This window comes from Spea bombifrons, chromosome 4 (assembly GCF_027358695.1).
Source record: "Spea bombifrons isolate aSpeBom1 chromosome 4, aSpeBom1.2.pri, whole genome shotgun sequence".
In the NCBI taxonomy this organism is placed as follows: Eukaryota; Metazoa; Chordata; class Amphibia; order Anura; family Pelobatidae; genus Spea; species Spea bombifrons.
This window is the reverse complement of record NC_071090.1, coordinates 107291239-107302295: the sequence shown is the minus strand read 5'-3', so window position 1 is coordinate 107302295 and position 11057 is coordinate 107291239. Positions and strand designations below refer to the sequence as shown.

The window sequence follows — 11057 nt, the reverse complement described above, 5'->3', positions numbered from 1 at the left end:
TTCAGACTCAATGCTATGGAAGCCAAAAACCTTCTTTGGTGACAGTCCGTAAAAAAAAAATGAATAAAGATGAAGACACTTGCGATCCCAAAACAGTATAGTCACTACAAAGTTACTGAATCTGAAACCGTGGAATGTAGCCCATGGAACATTGCAGCTAAATGAAAGGGGTCTTCACTGGGTGAGGGACATTGGCTTTGGGACCTTGGGAGGTCCTGTATAAATAGGTCCCTCCATTTTGTAAGTGTCACTTCTAATCAGTTTTTCTTACCTGAATCTCACACCCGCCCTCCCTGTTATTAGTAGGGGTGACCAAGGGTCTTCTCGTCAGTGTCACAGTGGCGGGGCTGGTTAGTGTAAGGTGGTGTTATATTTATGGGAAGGGGGGAGTCATTGTCAGGGGGATGATTGGAAAACAATGGTGGAATGTATTACTTTTGGTGGCAATTCTGACAACTAATTTATTGGGTTGATAATTGGTTTGTGTTTTGTTTCCCATACATATTATAATCTGTGGCCAACTTTTATCCAAACAGTGAGTTTATTTGGCTGGGGGGTTTGGAAATCCAGGCCCATGAAATTGACGATTCCTCATGAGAATAGACTTAAAAATGAGAGGATCCTCGACATATTCTCCTTAATAAAACATTTAACGCTTACAAGAAGACTTCCATAATAAACTATTCTAATGATTAGTACACCAGCTTGGATAATATAGCAAATTCCTGGCAATAGGAACAGATATGTGTATTTTTTATTTTTTTTGATAATTTCTGCATATTAAATATTCACAATATGACAACCATGGAGCGCATATACATGGGGAGAGAAAAAACAACAATAATAGTTTAATATGAACACGCAAAATGAAAGATAAGAAGGGGTGTAAGATATCATTACACCTTACACCCCTTCTTATCTTTCATTTTTTGTTTTTTTTCTATTAAATATTCACAGCAGATGCCTCCGTTCCTTTAATCTTCATCTTTTCCTTCCAGAACATATGTAGGGAGAATATTATCTTCTAGATAAAATTCTTACGGCTGCATCTAACAAAGCAGGGTGTATTTAGACATCTCGGGTGCTTAAAGGTTCCTTTGAGCTGAACGGAAATTTAAGATTTTGTTGGTTTTTCTATGCCACAGAGCTATACGATTATTATTGTGAAGGTAAAATCTTATCGATCAGGGAAGGCAACATTTAATATTCACTGACATATTAACAGTTAATTCAAAATTGGAACCGACCTAAACACGAGAGACCTTTTAAATGGATAGTCAGAGCTGCGGAATATGATGGCGCAATATAAATAATAATAAAAAAAAAAAAACACAATAATAAAACTGCATTCATTATTAACATTGGGGAACCGGAAATAATATTGAAAATAATAAATGACTGGGATATATGAAGTCTTTTTCTATTCTTTTTAATCGACATGACATGATTCCCTGCCGGAGGCTGGAAGTTCCCAGGTACGGTGGTTATTGGTCCCGTTATTGGCCCATGGAGCAGTCTCATAGGATGATTGACCCCTTGTCTCATGTTCGAATACTTGTGTAAATATTTCTCCGAGCGCTTGTCCCAGCAGTAATCACTATTGCAATGAATTACACTAAAAAGAAGACAGCGCTAAAGACATATAAAGTAAATAATAAATTTATTATAAACAAAAAATAATGAAACAAATATAGAAAAAATACAAAAAAAAATCAACACATAAATAAAAAATGTAAAAAAATTCAGAGTATAAATAGTAAAATAGCAATCAGCTAACAGAGCAGAACGCGTTTCGTTGTGTAAGCTTCTTCAGCTGCAGGAACGGCGCATAACTCTCTCAACGGAGTCGTGTTTCATTTATTCGGACAAGTTCTCGCGATAATAGCTACGCCATGCGAGATTTTGTACAGCATCACGGTAACCACGGTAATAAATAAGCATGTCAATAATTATATATTTATATATATATATATATATATATTAAATGTATCTATTAAAATGATAATTTATTAAAATAATATTAATAAAAATCAATAAAAAAACCCAATATGGTATTATAAAGAGTACACACATATAGTTTATATGTACAGGCTAACCTGAGACATGAGCAGGCTTTTGAAGCCCAGCAACATGCGCAATAGCAGACTATGGCCCAACAACAGGAAACGAATCGCCTGTTAATGGAGCAGATTGCTGCGCTCAGAGAGACTGTTGTGGCTCAGCCCCAACGAGTGGAGGCAAGCCCCCTTGAGACTGTTGATGTGAGGAGGGCCGTTCAGCGGGGCTTACAAAAAATGACGTCCGACGATGACGTCGAGGCCTACCTCACCGTATTTGAGAGAGTGGCGGAGAGAGAGAGACTGCCAGTTGCAGAGTGGGCAGAAGTGATTGCACCCTTTCTGACTGGTGAACCGCAAAAGGCCTACTATGACCTCGGGGAGCAGGATGTCCGGGACTTTACAAAACTAAAAATGGAGATCCTTGCTCGCCTGGGTGTTACGCCCGCTGTTCGGGCCAAGAGAGTCCACTGTTGGAAATACACCATGGACAAGCCTGCCAGGTCCCAAATGTATGATCTTATTCATCTTGTACGTAAGTGGCTGGTACCAGAATCCACTACACCAGACCAGATGGTGGAAAAGGTGGTAGTGGACCACTACTTCCGCGCCCTCCCGGCGGAGCTACAACGGTGGGTTGGGCATGGAGACCCCAGAACTGCTGAGCAGCTTGTCAACATGGTGGAAAGGTTCATAGCAACCGAGGACTTCCTCCGTGACGTCCCTGCAGCACCAACACCTTCCAAGACCGTCAGACCCGCGACATCTTTGGGTAAGAGAGTTCCAGCTGGAGGTGTATGGAAAAATGTGAGCGAGAGCAGGGCTCTAGAGTTTGGGCGAGGGCAAAAGACTGATCCTGAACCCCTGGGGCCCCACAGTCCTAGAAAGGGCTCCCTACTAAAGAGGCCAGGGACCCCCCCAGTGCTGGAGGTGCCATGAGTGGGGACACATAGCCGCCTATTGCCCTCTTAACTCAGAGCCCATGGTGTGTGACGCTAGTCGGCGTCAGTCCCTATTTGCAGAACCAGTTTGTGCAGCCATTCCAGAATCTGAGACTGAGCCGCATTTTTGTATGGTGAAGATAAGTGACTGCTCCGTGAAGGCACTTTTGGACTCGGGTAGCCTGGTGACTTTGGTTCGGGCCGGCCTTGTGACTATGGACTACGTGCCGAACAAGCACATAAGAGTGCTATGCATCCACTGGGATATTGTAGCTTACCCTGTGGCCCCCATTAAGTTGGTGACCCCATCTGGAACTGTGACCTACGAAGTCGGAGTTGTAAAAAGACTTATGCATCCGGTTATATTAGGCCGCGATTTCCCATTGTTCTGGGAGTTGAGGAAAAGGGGGAACGTTTCTGCAGCCGGGGAACAAACTCCGGCAGAGTCTGTACCCTTCCCTGTAAATAATGGGTCATGTGAGACGGCCATTGGAAACAATGATACCAGTAAGGGGCATGATGAAAAGGATGTAGGCCCACCTGAAATGTATAGTGAAGATTCTTTCCCCTTGCAGGTGTTAGCTGGGGAGGAAGAAGAAGAAACTTCCCTACCCGGCCAACAGGTCTTAGATTTAGAAATGTCTCGGGGTAACTTCGGGACCGAGCAAGTGAGAGACCCCACTCTGGAAACTGCACGGGCAAATGTCACCGTAGTAAATGGGGTACCACAGGAACCCGAAGCTGACCAGAAATTTCCACATTTTGCCATGAATGGGGATCTAGTGTACCGGGTCACCAAAGTTAACACGGAAATTATGGAACAGCTTCTGGTGCCGAAACCATACCGACACCTGGTGCTGGACATAGCTCATAACCATGTGTTTGGGGGGCACTTGGGGACTAATAAAACACAAGAGAGGGTCCTCCAAAGGTTTTATTGGCCTGGGGTGTATGAAGAAGTAAAAAGGTATTGTGAGTCATGCCCTACATGCCAGAAAAGTGGCACTTCCGCAGCCCCTTGGTGCCACTTCCCATCATTGAAGTACCATTTGAGAGAGTTGCCATGGATTTGGTAGGGCCCATTGTCAAATCTGCTAGGGGACACCAATACATTTTGGTTGTATTGGATTATGCTACCCGGTACCCAGAGGCGGTACCCTTAAGAAACATGGCCTCCAAAAATATTGCTAGGGAGTTGTTTTACATGTTCTCTCGCACGGGGATCCCTAAAGAAATTCTTACTGACCAGGGTACGCCCTTTATGTCACGGGTCATGAAAGACCTGTGTAATTTGTTTAAAATCACTCACCTCCGTACCTCAGTGTACCACCCTCAAACAGACGGGTTAGTTGAGAGGTTTAACAAAACCCTCAAGCATATGCTAAAAAAGATGGTCGGGATTGGGACTGTCTATTACCCTACAACATGTTCTCTATCCGGGAGGTGCCCCAAGCGTCTACAGGGTTTTCCCCCTTTGAGTTAGTCTATGGCCGACATCCAAGGGGTTTGTTAGATATTGCCAAAGAAACTTGGGAGACCGAGGCCACCCCATATAAAAGTGTTATTGAACATGTGGCTCAGATGCAGGACCGAATAGCGACAGTGATGCCTATAGTTAAAACGCATCTGCAAAGAGCACAGGAGGCCCAGTGCAGAATTTATAACAGATCTGCCAGGTTGAGGGCCTTTAATCCTGGGGACAGGGTCCTGGTTTTAGTGCCCACCGTCGAAAGTAAGTTTTTAGCCAAGTGGCAGGGTCCCTATGAGGTTGTAGAGAAGATGAGTGAGGTGAATTACAAGGTCCACCAACCAGGCAGGAGAAAACCCTTCCAGGTTTACCACGTAAACCTGATCAAGCCGTGGAAAGATCGGGAGTCTTTGGGGGCGACCCAGGCAGGGGTCAAGGAAGTGGGGCAACCAGTTCCCCCAGTAACAATAGGAGAGGCACTGTCAGTGCCCCAGAAGCAGGAGGTGAGGGAGTTCCTGCAGGAAAACAGACGCTAGTTTTCGGACCTACCTGGCCGTACCCACCTCATAAAATACCATATTAAAACTGAGCCTCACAGTAAAGTGAACCTGAAGCCGTACAGGATACCAGAAGCACGTAGAGAGGCGGTATCCTCTGAGGTCAGGCGCATGCTTGAATTAGGTGTGATTGAGGAATCCACTAGTGAATGGTCAAGCCCCATTGTGCTAATCCCAAAGCCCAATGGGACGTGGAGGTTCTGTAATGACTTCAGGAGATTAAATGAGGTCTCAAAGTTTGATGCGTACCCCATGCCCCGAGTGGATGAACTGGTTGAGAGGCTTGGGAAGGCAAGGTACATCACAACACTTGACCTTACAAAGGGCTATTGGCAGATACCGTTGACTGAGGAGGCTGAAGAGAAGACTGCCTTTTCCACTCCAGAGGGCCTGATCCAGTATGTTGTAATGCCATTTGGGTTACATGGGGCCCCTGCTACCTTCCAGAGGCTGATGGATCTGATTTTGAGACCACATCGTGATTATGCCGCTGCTTACCTGGACGATGTGGTAATTTTTTCGTCTGACTGGAAAAGTCACCTCGGTAAGGTAGAGGGCGTGTTAGACTCCATTAGTGATGCAGGCCTAACCATAAACCCTGAAAAATGTGCAGTGGGTCTGGAGGAAGCAAGATACCTGGGTTATATCATTGGTAGGGGGCTGGTTAAACCCCAGATCAATAAGATTGAGGCGATACAGAACTGGCCTAGGCCAGTAACAAAGAAACAAGTGAGGACTTTCCTTGGCATAACCGGGTACTACCGTAGGTTCGTGCCCAACTTTGCCTCCATGGCCACACCATTGACAGACTTAACAAAGGGTGGTAAGTCAGTGATGGTAAAGTGGAACCCCGAGGCAGAAAGGGCTTTTCAGAGTCTGAAGTCTGCCCTGTGTGACCAGCCAGTGCTCGTTTCCCCTGATTTTAGGAAACCATTTCTGGTTCAGACAGACGCGTCTGCTAGAGGTTTGGGGGCAGTTTTGTCACAAGTGGTTAATGGGGAAGAACACCCAGTGCTGTACTTGAGTAGGAAACTGACCCCAGCCGAGGAAAATTATGCCATAGTGGAAAGGGAGTGTCTCGCCATCAAGTGGGCGTTGGAGTCCCTGAGATATTATCTCCTGGGCAGAGAATTCGTGTTGGTGACTGACCATGCTCCTCTGGCATGGATGAAACAGAATAAGGAGAGAAATGCAAGAGTGACAAGATGGTTTCTCTCCTTGCAAAATTTTAGATTCACAGTGGAGCATAGACCAGGGAAGTTACATGGGAATGCGGATGCGTTGTCCAGGGTGTACTGTATGGTTGCTGATGCTGTCCAGACCTCTGGTCTGGAGTCGACGGGGGGGATATGTGGTAAAGTGTATGGGAGAGTGGTTGATGGGATATATATCTCACCTGGTTTCCTCAGCCAGGCATGGTAGCAAACCCAGGTGCTCTCAGGTGAGGCTTCCTAAGCTCGTTATAAATATATGACAGTAATATTGTTAACAGTAATATTAATCCATTGATGACCTCTCTAGTGGCTTTAGAATGTTTATCTTATGTTTGTTCGATCGTGGTTCCCCTCTTCCCACATGTAGTGCAGCCATAATGATATACTTTTTTTTTTTTTTTACGAAAAGATTGTTCTTTCTTTTGAGACTATTTGCGACAACATTCATTATAAAAAATATAAGAAAAGTAATAAACATATTTTTTTTTTTTGTATTTTGCCACTACAAGAGTTAAGTTAAGTCTTGATTTTGGAAATATTTTATTTCTATAGAATATATTTTATTTATATAGAATTTTCACAATATCAAGGCAATTACGCGACAAATATTATGCAGCGTAGGTCTTTGTCCCAAAGCTGCATCGTTTAAGACAGCCCGGGGGTACATTCCATTCCCAGGAGCATTTGGACACCCGTCATCCCGTCATTTTATCTAGCCAAAGTTTGCCGTAATGTTCATTTTCTGTGCTTTTTTTTTTTTAAAAAAATACTTTCACACTGCCTTAATTTTGCCCTTTTGTTTGCTAGACCCATGTCTTGGCTCCATCACCTGAGCACCATACCAATGGACTTCTGTAAAACGTTTATAAAGCATGGCTGTCTGCAGGGGCGCTTGCCCCCCCCCGTGAAATTACCTGATTATTTAAACTAATTAAAGATTGTCCATCGATTGGAAAATACATTTTAAATAATTCAACTGGCGACCGTCCGAATCATATCATATACCCGTCTCCGGAACGCTGGGGGCTCCGGTAGGAGGAACACAAAGTGCGGCTGTAAGGGAGGATAGGGAGCGGGGTTACAGCTGGCGCTGGATTTAAAAATCTGGAAATGCTCTCATCTGAGTTCCTGATTTTTGCGTTTTGACCCTTTGCCTGCCTGACCGTCCTTTTGCCTGGTGCTTTTGTGCTTCTGTCTGATCTCCATACTCAGTACCGATACTTACCTGCTTGCACGGAGGCCTCCTTGCCGTTTGGGATCCTCTAAGTCCTGCTTACTCTTACCGACGGCTTCTCCCTTGGTGATCGTATTCTGGGCAGAAGAACTTCTGCCGTAAGTGCCTCTGATGTGGGCAAACGCGACAGGTTCTGGACAACCTGCCTCCAATTTTATTTAAAAACCAGGTCAGCCGCCGCATGACCACACTGGCAGAATCTTGCAATTTGGTTGAGTATCAGAAGGAAGCCGTAGTGTGGTCGTGACATGATATGGCTGTGCAGACCCTTCAGGGGACGACCGTGGCGCTGTGCTGGATTCCTCCAGAAGGCTAGCGGAATAATAAATAAAATAGACGAGCGAGCGTGTCTGTCTGTGCACTGTGCAGGCGAGGCTTCTATGGTCCACAACGTTGGCATCTATTAATTCTGATGATGCCACAGCCCACTGAAACCCCTTGGACAGGGCTAATACCCCCCCTAGAAAACACAGTCCAGGCAGCGACGGAGATCAGCCTCTTCTGAACGTTTTTTTGCACTTCTGGGGATGGTTTTTGGGGGCAGGTGGAGGGAATGCTGTAAAGAAAAAGCCCCAGGAAAGCTGAAAGTAACTTAATTGTGAAATCTCCCGAAAAGTACTTTTTTATATAGTACATAAGCTTTGAAGGCAGAAATTTGGATCAAGCAGAAGACAACCTTTTTGTGGACTATTTTAGATTATCGATGTGTCCGGTATGGCCTCTGGCACCCGTCAGCCAAACTCCCACCCCCATATATTAGTTCGAAGTTTGTTCACTTTATCCTCTTCTTCACTGAAAGGCACTGTCCTTTAGGTGTGTTCGTCACCTCCGTTCTGTCTCTGTAATGCAGGGCTACCTGTTTTTCTTTGAGCAAAGCAGTGACTGTCTGTGCGGCCCTTTCTTCTGGAGGAGTGCAGCTGTTGGAGTAAGCCCTTTCTGCTTTTATCAACAGCGTCACAAGACGAGGACTCAAACAGGTACAGATTTCAATAATTAATAATGCCAGAAGTGATAAACTTTACTTGTTAATGGCAATGTTCTTATGGAGTCAGGGCAGCCAGGAGGATTCAAGTGTTTGTCCCATATATATATATATATATATTATATGTGTGTGCCAGATTGTTACATCTATTGATTGGTTCATTGCTAGAGGGCTTCAAATTGCGACTACCCACCAAATCTACAACAGATCAGACCCCATGTACCAAAAAAAAAACAAAAAAATTTGCGTACTTTATATAATTTTTTTGTATTATTTTAGCCACACAAGTAGTACTGTGCAAATGTCTTAGGCAGGTGTGAAAAAAAGTAAGAATGCTTTAAAAAGACAAGTTACTAGTTTATTTTTTTTTTTAATCTAAAGTAGGTGAAAATCTAAATCAATCAATTTTTTGGTGGGACCGCACGTTGGTCGCCCCTGTTCTAGGTAGACTTGAAAGTCAAGGATTTTTGGAGCAATAGAGATAGTTGTATGAAAATTGTAAATGTGTAATGTTGGAGTATTTCTGCTGTCACAGCCGGGTGGGTAGCTTACCAGGCAACTTGGGGGTGTGAATGCTCTGTGGGAGAGAATTTGATGGAAGGTTCCTGGCAGGTGGTGCTGGGAGCCTCAGGGTTGGGTTTGGGCATCATATCCCTCCCTGTATGGTCGGTTCCTCGTTTGCCTGGTAGGCTTCATGTTTTTTGTTAATTATGTTTTTTGATGTGATTCATTAAATTTACGTGCTCAGTTTGGTAGTCTTTGCCCTGTTAACGCAACAAGGTGTTGGGCCTAAGGTTGCATGGCAATGACTTGGTTAATAAATAAAATTGTCTGTGGCCTTTTCAACCCAAGCTTCTGGTGTCATTATTGGGTTAAGGGTGTAAGAAAATATATAGGCCAAACACAAACTTCAAATAATTGGATCACATATAAATGTATGTGCGTCAAAAATAGGCAGAGTCACTTAGATGCAAACAAAGGTAAAACATTTAATACGAACAAAAATAAAAGAAGAATATAAAAAGAAGATAACAAAAACAATACGAAACAAGTCTTACAAAACCTTGGAAAGGAATTTAGTTGATGGCATCTGTCCTATGCATTCCTGAGGATGGAGGGAGGGAGTGTTGGGACAAGAAGAGTCTGTGGATGGCAAATACATCTTCTCTCGGCCTCTCTTCCCATGCCTCCCCATGTCTTACACAGGCCTAGCTTATATGTGGATTGGATAATGATGTCAGTCTATTGGTCTTCACCTAATTAGGTGTTCAAACATGTTCACTTAGGTCTTACACGCCTAAACCCTATTTTAGGTGGTCGCTGTACGTATATTGTAATGCCCATTTAGAGTTACAACTATACCATGCATTAGCAAGCTACTATCCTATCTATAGACTGCATGTTCAGCAAATCCTTCATTCTATATTTAAGGTCAAGGAAACCTTGAAACCTATTATTGAAACCTATTGATATATCTTAATTATCATTTATTTATGCCCAATAATTACATATCTTTGACTATTGCCTATACTAATAATTATATATGGTCCATTTCTTAATTGAGGTTAGAAAATGTATTAGAATATTTTACAAAGGGAAATTGGGTTGAGGGGGCCTGGCCCGGAGATGGAAGGTACTTCAGTCATAAAACTGGGTGAGGAACATCCAAACTCCATAACAAGGTAATGTTGCGGAAGGCAGTTTAGAGTCAAAGTTGTCTATTTTTGAAAGCATTGTTAATTTACCACACCTTAAACTTTTGCACAGTATGTATATATATATATATATATATATATATATAATATATGTATATGTACTGTGACAGAAAGGCCAGTAAGTAGTGGATGGGCAGTACCCCTTACATCTCAAATTAAAGCCCCAGGGAAAGAGAAGCACAATACAAAAATGTGACTTATAAATTGTGTAATGGGTCCCTGGGGTGGAGGATCCAGAAGAGCCGGGTGGGCTGGTGCTCCAACAGTTTTTAAAATCCAGACCAGGATTTTTAGGTGACCAAGTAGAGCTCACCTGGTCTAATCAGGAGGGTTTAAAAAGCCCAGCTTGGTGGAATTCCGTCTCTTTTCTTATTTCCAGCCAAGAGAGCTGCTGGAGAAAAGCCTTGCTGGATTTATTTTGTTTGGTTGTAGGGTTTTGTATCTGGATCTGGAATTGGCTTTTATATTACCCTAGAAGACAAATGATTCTGAAAGATCTCCGACTAACTCCTTGTGCTTTAAAGGGCGTTCAGTTGCGATACATATATATATATATACATTAAAAAATCCTGTTCTGCTGAAGTCATGCAAGATGTTTTAAATACATAAAGGGATTTAACAAAGAAACGTTCCAACAATAGGCCATGATATAAAACTAGATGTTCAGACGCTTAAAAGCAGATGAAATTTTTAGGGCTGCTGAGAGGGAGGTAGATAAGTGGAACAGCCTCCCAGCAGAAGTGGTAGAAACGATCACAGTAAAGGAACGTAAACATGCATGGGATAAACACATGGCTCCTGAGGGACTGATTAGGCTTTGAATCTTTACAGCAGGAAAAACGCCTAGAAGTCTAGATGTCCAAGAGACAACATATTTTATCACACAACC

At 43.3% G+C, this 11057-nt stretch overlaps 1 protein-coding gene across 1 annotated transcript in view; it reads left to right on the top strand.

Annotated features, from left to right (window-relative positions):
* The first annotated feature begins 8300 nt into the window (after positions 1-8300).
* LOC128490805 (NXPE family member 3-like) overlaps positions 8301-11057 on the top strand; it is a 33950-nt gene continuing 31193 nt past the window's right edge. The window contains exon 1 of the mRNA XM_053462881.1: positions 8301-8448. The gene's annotated coding sequence lies outside the window, so the exon portion shown is untranslated. The remainder of the gene's footprint in view (positions 8449-11057) is intronic.